Genomic DNA, 6,461 nt, shown 5'->3' on the forward strand with positions numbered 1-6,461 from the left:
AAAGGAATTGATCTGGATCCACCGAGACAGGTGGTGCGATCACTGTCATTCGAGCTCGCGTACGATTTGAGGACGTGTTTGGTTACGTGGGCATTGCGAAACAAGCAATGGAAATTCAAAATACCGGTAGAAGAAAAAACTATGGGAAATCAGTTTAGTGCTCGTTTTTTGTTATTTTTTACGTTTTCTCTTCCTCTTCTATTATATCCTTTGTTTTCGTTGCCAGTTTTCGACTTTTTCCAACTCGTTTTATTTTCTTTATCTGTTATTTTTCATCCACATCCGTTCCGCTTTTCCTCCTTCTGATGCTCCGTTTTCCTTCCTTTCTGTCACCCCAAGCAACAATGTGTGTATTATTGTAATAAAACCCAAATTGTTACCTGGGACGTTTATTCTTTTGTTACTTCCTTCTTCCTTTTCCTCTGTAGCTTTCCTTTTTATCGCCCGTTTTTCGTCTTTTTTCTAGTCCATTTTGACATTTTCTTTATCTGTGTTTTCTTTTTTTTCTGCCGCTTTTTTTTGTTTTTGTCCCACATTTCTTTTATTACATCCTGTTCGACATCTTTTTCCCAAATTGCTCATCTTCTCTATCACTCTTTTTCTCTTTCGTTTTTATGTTCCTTTTTTCTCCCCGTTGTTTACTCTTTCTCTGTTATTTTTCACTCCTTTTCCTATCCCGTTTCTTCCATTCCTCGTTTTCCGGTCTGTTTTTCCTTTTTACCTTTGTTATACTATATAGAAATTGGTTTAGAAATTGGTCGAAAAACAAGAAAGTGATTCAAGGCCCGGAGGGCCGAGTCACATATACCAATCGATAGGGTTCGACGAACTGAGCAATGTCTGTGTGTGTGTGCCCAGTAAACAATTTGGTTTGTATATTTCGGTTGCAACTGAGAGATACGAAATCATATCCGCACGAAAAAGTTATATTTCACACCACATAAGAACATATACGTACCAAAGTGGAGGCAATATACGTGCAAAAATTTTGATAATTCTATCTTGCATTCTATACAACAATTTTTGGAACATGCAACTTAATAATCCTCAATATACGATTAAGATATAACTAAATGTTACAATCATCTATACTGCTTTACAATTCACAGCCATAAGTTGTATATGATGACACGCACGACCGCAAAACAACTTATTGTACACTTCGCCTTGACATACTCTAATCATTATGCAATTCCAATGTAAAATTGACATGCATACGGCTTAATGTGCACTTTCTATTACGATCTTGTGTTATCTGTGTGTGTGTGTGTGTGTATGTGTGTGTGTGTGTGTGTGTGTGTGTGTGTGTGTGTGTGTGTGTGTGTGTGTGTGTGTGTGTGTGTGTGTGTGTGTGTGTGTGTGTGTGTGTGTGTGTGTGTGTGTGTGTGTGTGTGTGTGTGTGTGTGTGTGTGTGTGTGTGTGTGTGTGTGTGTGTGTGTGTGTGTGTGTGTGTGTGTGTGTGTGTGTGTGTGTGTGTGTGTGTGTGTGTGTGTATGTATGTATGTGTGTATGTGTGTTCGCCCCGAAATTTTCTGTCGCCTGTTACTCGGAGATGGCTGAACCGATTCGACCACTATTACTTTTGTTTGAAAGGTACTATTGCCTAGTATATTACTATTAAATGGTTTCGTGGCCTGACTTTTCGTTTAAAAGTTATAAGCAAAAATGTGAAAACTACGTAACACGGTTTTCTCCGGAACCACGCAACCAATTTTAACGTTTAGTACCAAACGAAAGCTCTTACTATTACTAAACATTTTGCTAAGTTTCATTGAAATCGGACAAGCAGTTTAAAAGTTAGCCTTGAAAAACCTGTTTTGACTAGGTACAAATGAACGCCTGTTTCTCAGAGATGGCTAAACCGGTTTATGCGCTATTAGTCTCATTTGAAAGGTAATATAGCTGGATAGATCACTATTGATTTGTTTTTTGATTGGACGTTTAATTTGAAAGTTATGAGCAATCGTGTACAACACATGAAAATTATCAACAATTTATAGTGATTTTAACTAAGAGAGTTTATTCAGTTTCAATTATTTTAGTATCAAACGAGAGGTTTAGACACGGCGATTATATCTGCAAAATTTCACAAGAATTAGTTTTACCAGTCAAAAGATATTTAAAAATGATTGATGAAATTTATTCATTATTGATATGAATCCGTGGAAGCATACCTCAAAGAAGCGATAATGTACTCTAGCATAAAAATGTGTAATTTTTCAACGGGTGTTTCTTTAGAGCAGTTTACTAATAAAATATAGCACATTTTCTTATACTATTAGGGTGACCGTGAATCCCCTAATAGGGTAATACAAAATTTTGTTTCTTTTAATGCCCCCAAAATATAGTTTTTTCACAAAAATTGTAGACACACTAAAATAAGCAACTTTGCTGCATATAGTAACTATCTATCTCTTACTGATTGCGAAAATTAATGATTTGTTTGAAGAACCTACTTTAAAATCAATTCTGCGCAAAAACTTTGCACACGATTTTTTTATTGCTTTCAAATGTTCTGCATAGTTATTCAGTAGGTTAAAATGCACATTAAAGCTTATTTATCGCTAGGATGCATATGGGTGATAGCTAACATAGCGTTAAGAAACAGTGGAATTAAGTTCCGAAGACGTGTCGATTTCTATATGAGCATTTCCAGCACAAAACGGTAAAAAGGCCATTTTTTACTCGACTCCTTTCAATTGGAATTGGAACGTGAAAATGTGAAAATAGTTTTTTCTAAACCTAATATGCCCTTATTTAACTATAAGCCAAAGAAAATGAAATGGCTTGACAAAACGAGCCTTTCCTTTTAAAAAGGCGGTACGACCATTAAAGACCAATCGGCACCAAATTTATATTTTTTGCTTGCTGACCTAAAAAAAACAATCTGACAAAATTTAATTCAAATCCGTGAAGGGTAATTACACGATTATCGGACACTTTTCATGAATTCACTTTAATAAATAGTTGGTAAATTTCACATTTGCAACAACTTGAGAATGACTGGGCCCAAGAAACAGTTTATATGAGAACTAGCTGACCCGACCAACTTCGTATTGCCACAAATTAACCTGTGTTGTACATAAATCATGAATCTCGGATGATCTTTGTCACAATCTCGAGTTTTACAAGCCCCCCAGTGGGCGGCGCTTCCGACTCGCGACCGTCTCGTCCTGAATGATCTAGTGTAGATAATTTTTGTGGTCTTGTATTGACTAATGTTTTATGGAAGAGTCTCGAATTTCTCGAGTTCGATTAGTTTTTGAGTTTCGCAAAAATTTCTGTTTTATTTGTATGAGAGTCCATATACCCCTACCACAGGGGTGAGAGGTCTCTAACTATCGTAAAATAAATTCAAGACTCCAAAATCTACCACATGCCAAATTTGGTTCCATTTGCTTGATTAGTTCTCAAGTTATAAGGAAATTTGAATTTCATTTGTATGGGAGCTCCCCTCTTAAGAGGGGAAGAGGTCGTAATTCACCATAGAAAAAAATTCTGCCATCTAAAACTCCCACATGCCAAATTTGGTTCCATTTGATTGATTAGTTCTCGAGATAAGAGGCAATTTGCATTTCATTTGTATAGAAGCCCACCCTCTTAAAGGGGAGATGGGCCATAACTCGCTTTCTAAAGAAGAGAGGGGTCTCAATTCACCATAGAAAAAAATCTTGCGTCCAAAACCACTTACATGTCAAATTTGGTTCCATTTGCTTGATTAGTTCTCGAGTTATGAGGAAATTTGAATTTCATTTGTATAGGAGCCCCCCCTCCTAAAGCGGGTAGGGGTCCCAATTCATCATAGAAAAAATTTTTGTCTCCAAAAACTCCCACGTGCCAAATTTGGTTCCATTTGCTTGATTAGCTCTCGAGTTATGAGGAAATTTGTATTTCATTTGTATAGGAGCCCCCCCTCCTAAAGTGAAGAGGGGTCCCAGTTCATCATAGAAAAAAATTTTGTCTCCAAAAACACCCACGTGCCAAATTTTGTTCCATTTGCTTGATTACTTCTCGAGTTATGAGGAAATTTGTATTTCGTTTGTATAGGAGCCCCCCTCTTAAAGTGGGGAGGGGTCCTTATTTACCATAGAAAATATTCTTGCCCTCAAAAACTTTCACATGCCAAGTTTTGTTCCATTTGCTTGATTAGTTCTTCAGTTATGAGGAATTTTGTATTTCATGTGTATAGGATCCCCCTCTCCTAAAACGGGGAGGGGTCCCAATTCATCATAGAAAAAATTTTTGTCTCCAGAAACACCCACTTGCCAAATTTGGTTCCATTTGCTTAATTACTTCTCGAGTTATGAGGAAAATTGTGTTTCTTAGGTACAGGAGCCCCCCCCCTCTTGAAGTGGGGAGGGGTCCTAATTTACTATAGAAAATATTCTTGCCCTCGAAAACCTTCACATGCCAAATTTGGTTCCATTTGCTTGATTAGTTCTCGAGTTATGAGGAAATTTGTATGGAAACCCCCCCTCTTTTAAAGAGGAGAGGAGTTATAATTCCCCTTATAAAGAGGGGAGGGGTCTCAATTCACCATAGAATAAATTCTTGTCACCGAAAACACCCACATGCCAAATTTTGTTCTATTTGCTTGATTAGTTGTCGAGTTATGCAGAAATTTGTGTTTCATTTGTATGGGAGCCCCCCCTCTTAGTGGGGGGAGGGGATTCTAACCATCACCAAAACCTTTCCTGGCCCCAAAATACCTCTACATGCATATTTTAATGCCGATTGGTTCAGTAGTTTTCGATTCTATAAGGAACATACAGACAGACAGACAGAAATCCTTCTTTATAGGTATAGATTTAGCTCAAAATGATGCGTGGAGAATTTGATATTGTTAGTTTCACAAAAAATAAAAAATAAATAGATTTTTCAACAATTATCAGAAAGAATGTCCATAAGCAGCTCTTTACCAGATTTTAGGGCATAATTTAAGTTATCTTTAAAAAAATGAGGCAAATAGGAGAGGATATTTTGAGATATTTTTTTAATTTTTATTGCGATTTTGCGAGATATTTTTCTGGAGATACGTCTTATTTCCCAACTTATTCTTTGACACCATTTTCATCAAATAAGTAATTTTGAGAAATAATTTAGAAAAATAATCTCATTTTTAAATACGTCCTTTTGAAAAGTTATTCTTGGAGAAAAATTTATGTTTAATGGAAAATGAATCCTTGTGTGGTACCCAACATATCAGCAAAACTTCATACCAATCAAAAATAATATTTATGCTGAAAATACCCATATCAAATGACAAATAAAATGGTATAACAAAGGTTCCTTCCACCACTAGGTGGACTAAATCGGGTTTTTTCCTGTTTCATTTGTTTGTTATTTACTGTCCTGTAATCGACTCTTTTCCCCTTTCATCCCCAGGTTTCGTCTCTTTTTACTTTTTTACTTCTTTTTTATCCTGTCTTTCGTTTTCGGCTGTTCTATGTGTTCTCTTCTGTCTTATTATGTACTGCTTTCTCTCAGTTCGCGTTCTGTTTGTTTCCATCTTATCCCTTTTGCCTTTCGTTTTCTCAATTTTTTTGTTTGTCCGGTTTCTTTTCTCTTTCTGTTCTCGCTTCTCTCTTTACCTTCTCCTGTATTTTCCCCTCTTCCATTTCTCTTTATCTCTCTGTTTTTCTGCTTTTTTTATCCCGTTTTTTCTCCTTTTCTACGCAGCAGCGTTTACGATCGTCATGTCAACTTTGCGAATGCATCTCTTGATTCTACTAATCAACTGTTGCAATTCGTGGCTCTCCAGTTATTTTTGTACACCCAAGAACTCAAAATCCCGAAGAAATTTTCGATTGGGCGCACTGAGACAGATTTTTCGGGACACGATTTTTGGGTAAAAATGGGATCAAATGAGTATTCATGAACAATTGTGTTTTTTGGCGTGATGCGATGAAGCTTTATCCGTCCAAAACATATATTGTTCATCTGTATGATGTTTTTGTAGAAATAGGATCAAAGTTTTCTTTAAGGGGACATAAACGACCAAAAATTTTGAAAAAATCATTATTTTTTTATTCCAGATTTTGATTCTGCAGTCTTTTCCGCTTATTTTGATACTAAATTTGTAATGATCCGTCTACGGGAAGTGGCCGAAGTACGATCATACACATAAGCGTTCCAGTGCAGAGTGCAACAACCTCGACGGAATAAAACGCCGCTCCTGGAAAACCACGATTTTCAAACTTTATGTACCTTTTTCTCAGAAACTACACAACGTATTCCAACAAACTTTTTTTTGTTTTGTTGGTAGTAGGTTGGTAAAGACTTTTATAACTTTTGAGGTTTGTAAACGTAACATAGCCAGAAAAAAATGAAAAAGAAGACAGAATTTTATTTTTTCAGCCATCTTTTTTTCTTCTTTTTTGTTTTTCTCAGACTGTGTTTCGTTTACAAACCTCAAAAGTTATAAAAGTCTTTGCCAAGCTACTACCAACAAAAAAAAAGTT

This window comes from Sabethes cyaneus, chromosome 3 (genome assembly GCF_943734655.1).
Source record: "Sabethes cyaneus chromosome 3, idSabCyanKW18_F2, whole genome shotgun sequence".
Classification (NCBI taxonomy): domain Eukaryota; kingdom Metazoa; phylum Arthropoda; class Insecta; order Diptera; family Culicidae; genus Sabethes; species Sabethes cyaneus.